Raw genomic sequence first — 11,124 nt, 5'->3', positions numbered from 1 at the left:
TGATCTTAACCCCCATTTACTCACCACACTCTCTCCACCGCCTTCTCAGCCTCACATCCGCATGGGTCATTTCCGTAGTTGCGTGGTTAGACTCCTCCGACAATTTGACCTAGTTTCACCCTGCTGTGAGTTATTTGAATGAAACATTCCTTCCAGCTGCGAGCCCTTTACAAATTTCAAAATTGGGGATTTGCAATGTTGCACGCAGGCTGTCAGACTACTTAAACAGAAGCAATTTGAAACCTGCCTTACTACCTTGTAGAGACATACCAATGGATGACTATAAGTCCCACAATGCAAAGCGGTGGTGCAAGCACTCTATCACGGCACCAAGACGTGCCGCTTTGCATTGTGGGACCGAGGATGGGCAGCTCAGGCTCGGCTGGAATCCCCCACCCCCCCCTGACCCAGAGCTGGGGCTGACCCTAGCAACAGCCTCCCTCCCGGCCCTCGCATCAGACCGGGACAGAGAGGTAAGGTGTGTGGACTACGGCTAAGGGGAGGCGGAGGGGAGAGAGAGAACGTGGTGCCAAACACATCAGCAAAAGGAAAATGCAGTGAAGAAGGCTGGATTGAGAGAGGCACCAGTGGAGCCTCCTCTCAGAACCAAGTGACCAACGTCGGCAGTCACTTGTCTCGTTATTTCTTATTGTTTTGTGAATTGCCTGCGCCTGGGTACAAGGAGTACCTACTGATACTTGCAGTACTTATTACAATGCTTTGGAGTACTGCAGAAACGCTTTACTGATCTTTTCCACTGAATGGAGAGACTTCCCTATGTATTTCTAAATGTAGTACTTGCCAAACTAGATAGCCACGCTGTTATAGAGTTATACAGCACGGAAACAGGCCCTTCGGCCCAACTGGTCCATGCTGACCAAGATGCCCCATCCAAGTCAGTCCCATTTGCCAGCATTTGGCCCATAACCTTCTAAAACTTTCCAGTCCATGGACCTGTCCAACTGTCTTTCAAAAGTTGTTACTTTACCTGCCTCAACCACTTCCTCTGGCAGCTCATTTCCACATATGTACCACCCTTTCTGTAAAAGAAAAACAAGTTGCCCCTCAAGTTCCTATTAAATCTTTCCCCGCTCACCTTAAACCTATGTCCTCTAGTTCCTGATTCCCCAACCCTGGGAAAAAGACTGTGCACATTCACCCTATCTATGCCCCACACGATTTTATACACCTCTATAAGATCACCTCTCAGTCGCTTAAGCTCCAAGGAAAAAAGTCCTAGCCTGCCCAACCTCTCCCTCAAGTCCTGGCAACATCCTTGTAAATCTTTTCTGCACTCTTTCCAGTTTAATAGCATCTTCCCTATTGCAGGGCGACCAAAGTTGAACACATTACTCCAAGTGTGGTCTCACCAGTGTCTTGTACAATCGCACCGTGACCTCTCATACTCAATGCCCTGACTGATGAAGGCCAGCATGCCAAAAGCCTTCTTCACCACCCTGTCTGCCTGTGACTCCATGTCCAATGAACCATGTGCCTGTACTCCAAGGTCCCTCTGTTCTACAACACTGCCGGTCACTGTGAAAGTCCTACCTGGATTTAACCTTCCAACATGCAACACCTCACATTTATCCAAATAAAACACCATTTGCCATTCCTCGGCCCACTTACTCAGCTGATCAAGATCCCTGTGTAATTTTTGATAACCTTCTTCATAGTCTATTATACCACCTATTTTAGTGTCATCTGTTCTACCTAGCTTTGACATTCAATGACATTACAATGATTGTGTGTCCTGCCATTCACATCCTGAACTCACCATTGCCCGGAAGCTCAACTGGACCATCTACATAAACATGGTGGTTAAAGGAGAAATCAGAGGTTGGGTCTCCTACTGTGAATGACTCGCCTCCTGACTCTCTACGGTCTTTCCACCATCTCCAAGCACAAGTCAGGAGCATCACGGAATACTCTCCTCTTGGCTGGATAAATACAGCTCCAACAATAATGAAGTAGCTCAACACCATCCTGGATAAAGCAGCTTGCTTGATTGGCACCCTCAAAACCAGTCAAAAGATTCATTCCCCTCACCAGTGTTGCACTATGGCTATAGTACGCATCATCTACAAAGTACTTTATACCAAGGTTACTCTGACAGCTTCTAACAAACCCACAACCACCAAGAAGGATAAGGGCAGAAGGCTCACAGGAACGTCACCACCTGCAGGTTCCCATTCCAGTCATACACTGCTCTAATTTGAAAACCTATCTCTGTACCTTTGTCGTCACTGTCTGAATCGTGGGACTCTCTACCCTAAACCTCTGTGGGAATGCCTTCACTAAGAAGACTAAAGTTCAAGGAGGTGACTCACCTTCACCTTCTGAGGGCAGACGAGGATGGCCAATAGTTGCTGGCTTTCTGGATACACCCACATTGCATAAACAAATGGTAAAATAGAAAAGTTCGCAACACAGAATGTTTGTAGCTCAAACCCACATAATCCTTGCCATCCCTTTAACCCACTCCAACCTCTCTGTAGCTCAGTTGCCTTCGCTCGACCCCAGTTCTGATGAAGGGTCTTCGATCTGAAAGATAACCTGTTTCACTTGCCACAGAATCTGCCTGATCTGCTGAATTTTTCTGCATTTTGTTTTTTTGCAGGTTTTTTTTTGCCTTTTATTTTTATTTGTGAATTATTTACATCATTTAGTTACTTTTAGTTTATTTCTTTTGACTGGCAAAGGGTCTTCGACTTGAACCGTTAATTCTGCTTCTTCTCCCACAGATTCAGCCTGAGTATTTCCAGTGTTTCCTGTATTTATTGTACAAGTTTGGAGTGGACAAAAGAGAAACTGGCAAAACAGTTGAAGCTAAAGCTTGGGAATTGACAACTGGCCCATTTAAGAAAGAGACTTAAGTATTAGTTGTGCCAAAAAATCACCTCGCTAATGATTTATAACCTGACACTGGTTCGTTACGTTGTCTGTTACTATTGATGGGACTAAATTCTAGTACAGGTAAGCTTGCAGGAGAGTCATAGTGTGAACAAGTACTCTCAGGACAGAAACTGATATCATGCAAAGAGGCTGACAGTCACACAATATGTAACAAGACATGTGACATCCTGCCAAGTGCCTTGGTTATTGAAGAACAGATAAAGTAACTTATTCTTTTGTGGAGAGATCTAGCTCATAAAGTTAAAGATTTAGACACAGTTCAGAACTGGTTGTCTCCAATAGCTAATGTTGGTTGTTGCAGGAAACCTCTTTGCACAGTTGCCATCTTTCAAGGGGTCAAGTTTACATCTAATCAACAGGAAAGCCATCCTAAAAGAATGGAGATCCCTGGAGAAGTCCTGGCCATGATATTTTCCTACTTGTCAGTGTGTGAGAGACGCTTGGCTTCACAGGTCTGCAGAAGCTGGGCAGAGGCTGTCGGTTTGCCTCTTGTGTGGTACTACACATCAGTGAGGTGAGTAGTCAATCTTCATGTCCCCTTTCTGCATGACTAGAATATATCACACCCAGTACCCATCACAGGTAATCCTTTAAATAATTTTGAATTTTATAACCCTCAGGTGTTGGCTGTCACTGAGTCAATGAAAGTTTTTTTTATTGGTAAAGTTACTACATTTATATCAAATAATTTCCTTGGGGAGGGGTATAATGTACGTAGAGCCGGGGCTGATGATTTTGTAGTGAGTTGTGGATTCCTCCTCATCTTATGTATTATCTGTTCTGAGTTACCAGTAACAACATGCATAGATACACTAATAAAATTCTGAGGCATAGAAAGAGACCATTCATCCCATCATGTCTGTGCTGGCCCTTTGAAAGAGCTACGTAACTGTCCCACTTCCTTGATCCTTCCCCATTGCCTTGAAATTGGTTCCCCTGTTCATCCATGTACTCAAGTCTCCTTTGAAGCTGCTATTGAATCTGCCGATACATACTTTCAGGTTGTGGATGCAGAATTCGGAACTTGAAAGGGCAGTTGTGGTGCCTCTCAAAGCACCATCAGTGAAAATGGAGCTTTTCTTCCTGATGTACTTTGTGGGGAGAAGACTTGGATGCCATGTTAGAGATCTTGCATCTTGCAGCAATGTTTGCATTTATTTGTTCATTGGGACCGTAACAGACTGAATGTAAACTTATTGTAATAATTGGAGGTCTATATAGCATGAATAGGTTCATTCTGCTTAACCTTAATTTTCTAATTTTCCAGTTATATAAAAAAGCTAACTTGTTGATTGTATTCTCTCCCTTGCTTACCACTACATATCATAGTTCCCATGAGAATGACTGATAGAGTGGCTTTCACAATCTCATGATGTCCCAAAACACTTTATAACCAATGAAGTGATTTTGAAGGGCAGTGACTTTATAGAATAAAAATGTGGTGGGCAGTTTTGCAAACAAAAACTCCCGCACACGATAATGAAATAAGCAGGTAACTTGCTTTTTTTCATTGATTGGAGGGATAGCTGTGAGTCAATCAACACCCGAGAACTTGCTCTCCTTTGAGGTCATTTTTGTCCACTTGAGAGCTGATTTAACCAGATGGTGCAGCTCTCTCTGGCTACTCTGCAAATGTGTCAGGCTGTAGATTATGTGCTGAAGTTTCTAGGGTAGGACTTGAACCCATAACCCTCTGATGTGATGCTGAGTGACAACCTGTAAGAACGCATCAAGGACAACAGCATCAGAAAGGTGCCAGGACTGATCCTCTACCTTCCATTGCTCAACAACCCAACTTCTGTTGTTTTCAATGGAAATCCTATAATTAGTCTCTGCTTCATTTCATGCTCATTATCACTTCGATGCTCCCTGTGGTTTACAACAAATTTGTGTAATCAGATGAGGTTTGCTTTCCCAGATGAGGTTTGCTTTCTTGTGCAGGAGGGAAAGCAGCCAGAAGTCGTGGTACATGTTGGTACCAACGACATAGGTAGGAAGGGGGATGAGGTCCTGGAAAGTGAGTTTAGGGAGCTAGGCAGAAGGCAGAAGAACAGGACCTCAAGGGTAGCAATCTCAGGATTGCTGCCAGTGCCACATGATAGTGAAGGTAAGAATAGGAGGAGATGGCAGATGAATGCGTGGCTGAGGAGTTGGTGCAGGGGGCAAGGTTTTAGATTTTTGGGTCATTGGGATCTCTTCTGGGGAAGGTGGGACCTGTACATATTGGATGGGTTATACCTGAACTCAAGGGGGACCAATATTCTTGCAGGCAGGTTTGCTAGTGTGGTTCAGGAGGGTTTAAACTAGTTTGCAAGGGGGATGGGAACCGGAGGGATAGGTCAGTGGAAGAAGTGCATGGAGTAAAGCCAGATCTAACATGTAGAGAGGCTTTGAGGAAGGAGAAGCAGAGTATAGGGTATAAAAGTAGTAGGGTGGATGGGCTAAAGTGCATTTACTTAAATGCAAGAAGCATCAGGAATAAGGGTTATGAACTGAGAGCTTGGATAAATACATGGAACTATAATATTGTGGCTCTTGCAAAGACTTGGCTGTCACCAGGGCAGGAATGGATACTGAATATTCCCGGATTTTGGTGTTTTAAAAGGGATAGGGAGGTGGGGAGAAGAGAAGGAGGGGTGGCGTTACTGGTCAGGGATACCAGTACAGCTGCAGAAAGGGTGGATAATGTAGCAAGATCCTGGCTAGAATCAGTATGGGTGGAAGTTAGGAACAAGAAAGGAGCAGTTACTCTACTGGGAGTATTCTATAGGCCCTCTGGTAGCAGCAAGGATACTGAGGAGCAGATCGGGAGGCAGATTTTGGAAAGGTGCAAGAATAACAGGGTTGTTATCATGGGAGACTTCAACTTCCCAAATGTTGATTGGCACCTGCGTGGTACCAAAGGTTTAGACGGGGCAGAGTTTGTTAAGTGTGTCCAGGACGGGTTCCTGTCACAGTATGTTGACAGGCCGACTAGAGGGAATGCCATATCAGATCTCGTATTAGGTAATGAACCGGGTCAGGTGACAGATCTCTCAGTGGGTGAGCATTTGGGGGATAGTGATCACTGCTCCCTAATCTTTAGCATTGTCATGGACAAGGATAGGAGCAGAGAGGACAGGAAGATATTTAATTGGGGAAGGGCAAATTATGAGGCTATAAGGCTGGAACTAGCGAGTGTGAATTGGGATGACATTTTTGAAGGGAAATGTACTATGGAGATGTGGTTGTTGTTCAGGGATCTCTTGCAGGATGTTAGGGATAAATTTGTCCCGGTGAGGCAGAGAAAAAATGGCAGGGTGAAGGAACCATGGTTGGCAAGAGAGGTGGAACATCTAGTTAGGAGGAAGAAGGCAGCATACAGTACATAAGGTTTAGGCAACAAGGATCAGATAGGTCTCTTGAAGAATATAGGGTAGCAAGGAAGGAATTTAAGAAGGGGCTGAGGAGAGCAAGAAGGGGACATGAAAAGGACTTGGTGAGTAGGGTTAAGGAAAACCCCAAGGCGTTTTTCACTTATGTGAAGAGCAGAAGGATGACTGGAGTAAAGGTAGAACCGATTAGGGATAAAGGTGGGAAGATGTGCCTGGAAGCTGTGGAAGTGGGTGAGGTCCTCAATGAATACTCCTCTTCAGTATTCACCAAGGGGAGGGGCTTTGATGATGCTGAGGATAGTGTTGGTAAGGGTAATGTTCTAGAGCATGTTGATATCAAGAGAGAGGATGTGTTGGAGCTGTTAGAAAATATTAGGACGGATAAGTCCCTGGGGCCTGACGGAATATTCCCCAGGCTGCTCCGCGAGGCGAGGGAGGAGATTGCTGAGCCTTTGGCTAGGATCTTTGAGTCCTCGTTGTCCATGGGAATGGTACCAGAGGATTGGAGGGTGGCAAATATTGTCCCCTTATTCAAAGAAGGTTGTAGGGATAGTCCAGGGAATTATAGACCAGTAAGCCTTACGTCTGTGGGGGGCAAGCTGTTGGGAAGGATTCTTAGAGATAGGATCTATGGGCATTTGGAGAATCATGGTCTGATCAGGGACAGCCAGCATGGCTTTGTGAAGGGCAGATCATGTCTCGCAGCTTGATAGTGTTCTTTGAGGAGGTGACCAGACAGATTGATGAGGGTAGTGCAGTAGATTTGGTCTACCTGGATTTTAATAAGGCATTTGACACGGTTCCACCTGGTAGACTTCTTCAGAAGGTCAGAAGGCATGGATCCAAGGAGGCTTGGCCATGTGGATTCAGAATTGGCTTGCCTGTAGAAAGCAGAGGGTTGTGGTGGAGGGAGTGCATTCAGATTGGAGGGCTGTGACTAGCGGTGTCCCACAGGGATCGGTTCTGGGACCTCTGCTTTTATTAATGACTTGGATGACACAAAGGTTCGTGGTGTTGTGGATAGTGTAGAGGATTGTTGAAGATTGCAGAGGGACATTGATAGGATGCAGAGCTGGGCTGAGAAGTGGCAGATGGAGTTCAATCTGGAGAAGTGTGAGGTGGTACACTTTGGAAGGACAAACTCCAAGGCGGAGTACAAGATCAATGGCAGGATTCTGGGTAGTGCAGAGGGATCTAGGGGTCCATATCCACAGATCCCTGAAAGTTTCCTCACAGGTGGATGGGGTAGTTAAGAAAGCTTACGGGATGTTAGCCTTCATAAGTCGAGGGATCGAGTTTAAGATCCATGAGGTAATGATGCAGTTCTATAAAACTCTGGTTAGACCACACTTAGAGTACTGTGTCCAGTTCTGGTTGCCTCATTATAGGAAGGATGTGGAAGCGTTGGAAAGGGTGCAGAGGAGACTTAACAGGATGCTGCCTGGTTTAGGGAGTATGCATTATGAGGAGAGACTAAGGGAGCTAGGGCTTTACTCTTTGGAGAGAAGGAGGATGAGAGGAGACGTGATAGAGGTGTACAAAATATTGAGAGGAATAGATAGAATGGACAGCCAGCGCCTCTTTCCCAGGGCACCAATGCTCAATACAAGAGGGCATAGCTGTAAATTAATGGGTGGGAAGTTCAAGGGAGATATCAGAGGAAGGTGTTTTACCCAGATAGTGGTTGGGGCATGGAATGCGCTGCCTGGGGTGGTGGTGGAGGCAGGTACATTGGTCAAATTCAAGAGATTACTAGATAAGCATATGGAGGAATTTAAAATGAAGGGATATGTGGGAGGAACAGGTTAGATAGTCTTAGGCGAGGGCCTGTATTGTTCTGTACTGTTCTATGTTCCATGTTCTAAAATGCACTGTCACCATGTTCATTTGGGAGAATGGTGAGTGTGGAATATCTACCCTGAGATTTCTAACCTCATGAATATAAAACTCTCTTGCCTGAAAGCCAATAGGTAATTATAGTCTTGCATTCTGAATTGTAATCCTTCACCATTTCTGACCATGTTTTCTGCTTCCTTGGCTCAAGGTACTGGGATTCCCTCCTTAAAACTCTCTGCCTCACTCTTGCCTTTAAGATGCACTGCACCACCGTTTTCTCTTTGGCCAAGCTTTTGCCCATCTAATATGATACAATGTCAGCTTGATGTTAAAAATATCTTCGTTGCTGACACACTTGTAAAGCTCATTGGGATGATTTATTGGATCAAAGGGCTCTCTATATGAGTAAATGATTGCTTTTTTGTAAATTGTAGATGCTCTTAGAAGCAGAGTGGTGCCAGAGGCCTGGATGATTGCAAAGTTTAAAAGAAAAACATGAATAAATCTGGTAAATACTGGTTTGCTAGGCAAAAAGGTTTTGGGGAAACATGTAGAGTCAGTAATCTGTGATAAAGGTGTTGTGACGATGAAAAATATGGATTAGTAAATTAAAGAGAGAATGCTGTAGTTAAAAGGAAATCACATTTGAATAACTTGATTGATTTCCTTAATTGAGAGGGTTCCTAAGAGTGCTTAATATTTATGTACGTGGATTTCAAATAGGTGTTTGATAAGGTACATTTAAAAAAAAATTGAAAGCTTAGAGGTTATGTGCAGTTCTGGAAGGACATGATTAAGTTAGAGAGGGTGCAGAAAGGTCTCACGGGGATGTTTCCTAGATTGGAGGGCTTGAGTTATCAGGAGAGATTGGGCAGGCTAGATCTGTTTTCCCTGGAGCAAAGAAGACTGAGTGGTGACATGATAGAGCGATATAAGATAATGAGAGTTATAGATAGCGTAGAAAGCCAATGTCTGTTTCCCATGGTAGGGGTACCTAAAACTAGAGGGCATGGGTTTAAGATGAGAGGGAGTAGGTGTAAAGGGGATACTTATAACTCATAGTTATCCCTCAAATCACCAAAAAAAAGCAGATTATCTGCTTTGTTATTTCATTATTGTTTTTGTCTGCAGAACTGCCCACCACATTTTTATTCTATAAAGTCACTGCCCTTCAAAATCACTTCATTGAGGGGTAAATTTTTCACACAGAGTAGTTGGTATCTGGAATGAGCTGCCAGAGGAGATGGTGGAGTCAGGAACAGTAACAACATTTAAGAGGCATCTGAACTGGTGCTTGAATGAGCAGGGCACAGAGTTTACTGGTGATGCCATATTGGCAGTGTGGTTAGTAGTTCTAGGCAACATGAATTTATCAATGGACTGGTTAGGAGGACCTAAAATTCACAGAAAAGATGTTTGAAGATCAATACCTCAACCTAGTATAAATTTTATGCTCTACAGGGCAGTGGAGAACCCTGCCCTCCCTTATGCTTCTGAGGCTTGGACTGGGAAACGGTAGGCACTGAGAGATACTGCCAACATGATCTGCACACAATCTTCCAAATCCTCTGTCGGGATGAGTGAACCAAAGTCCATATCCTGTCCCAGTCAACATCCCGGCACTGGGGTCCTAATTACAATCAGTCGGCAACACTGGGCTGGTCACGTCGCATGCCTTGACACCAGTTTCCTCAAACGTACTTTTCCCAGCTCTGTCACAGGGAGAGATTAGCAGGTGCTCAGAGGAAATCATTCAAGGATGTTCTCAGAAAAAATGCAGTAATGTCTGGGAATTGTCCAGGAATGCACCCCTTTCCATAAGCTGAGGAATGGCTACGAAGCAGGAGACGTCAGTGGAAGAATGATTTCTACTGGGGCACAGATTTAACGGGGTGAGGGAATCAAATTATTGCTGTGTGTTATACTGTGGAATGCAGTGTCTGAAAGTGCGCTAGAAACCAGTTCAATTGGGAATGCCATAAATTTGCATGTCCATTGAGGAAGGCCAGGAGAGTGAAACTAATTAGATAACTCTGGTGTAGAGCGGGGATAGGCATATTGATCCACGTGGCCTCTTGTGCAGTGTCGTTCTCCAATTCCCCAACCAACTCTACCCCCTCTGGCCACACATTACGACCCTTGTTAATTCAGTCTAAAGCTAATGGTCAGACCATTATCTGGGCAAAATGAAACCAGCTTCTGTTGCCCCATTTAATCTTTTCTCAATCCGTCTTGACATACCGTAAACTGTATAAGTGCCTGTGTGTGATTGTGTAATAACATTGGTATCTGTCAATTGCAAACACATTTTTGAGAGAAGTAAATCCTCATTAATCCCCAATTTGATCCTGGCTTACGGAAGTCACCACTGAGACAGCCAGCTCTGCTGTGTGTAGTCTTGCAGTTTTGGCTTAATAGCAGGAGCACACTCTGTTCACCGTTTTGTTTACTCTGGAATCTATCCGGTTTCCAAGTATGTTTGTACTAACAGCCTACTATGCTTTTGGTGACAGCTGTGACTCCGGAGAGGATGATGACTGGAGTGTGCATGCATGCAGCCGATTCCAGCAGAATGTGAAGTATCTGAAGATCTCGTGTGATCAGTCATTGGAGGCAAATCGCAAGAACTTGGCACAAATTCTGCACAATGTGGCAACATCAGTAACAGGCCTCTTGGGCCTCACCATTGCGTGCACTGGAGAAAATCCTTACTTCTATTCTGGGCAAAACTTGTTGCAAAGTCTCAAAAGTTTATTCAAAGCAAATTCTTGTCCACAGCTCCGGCATGTTGACTTCAGAAAACTGCCATTCACTTTGGACAATGGTATCATTCAACTTGTCACCAGCAGAAGTCCATGTTTAGAGAGTCTGTTCATCAATAATAAGACACTGGTGTGTAAAGTGACTTCAGAAGTAGTTAAAGAGGCCCTGAGAAATTGTCCAAAGCTATCTACTCTGGGATTGTTTTACGCAACCTTGACAGAAGATGTCCTTGCTG

General features: G+C 44.4%; 1 protein-coding gene across 1 annotated transcript in view; it reads left to right on the top strand.

Moving 5' to 3' along the window:
• The first annotated feature begins 3,402 nt into the window (after positions 1 to 3,402).
• Positions 3,403 to 11,124, top strand: part of hsf4 (heat shock transcription factor 4) — a 68,439-nt gene continuing 60,717 nt past the window's right edge. Inside the window, exon 1 of the mRNA XM_052028724.1 lies at positions 3,403 to 3,430. The gene's annotated coding sequence lies outside the window, so the exon portion shown is untranslated. The remainder of the gene's footprint in view (positions 3,431 to 11,124) is intronic.

Source organism: Pristis pectinata, chromosome 13 (genome assembly GCF_009764475.1).
Source record: "Pristis pectinata isolate sPriPec2 chromosome 13, sPriPec2.1.pri, whole genome shotgun sequence".
Taxonomy (NCBI): domain Eukaryota; kingdom Metazoa; phylum Chordata; class Chondrichthyes; order Rhinopristiformes; family Pristidae; genus Pristis; species Pristis pectinata.
Note: the sequence above shows the minus strand (reverse complement) of the source record. Positions and strands in the feature narration are given on the sequence as shown.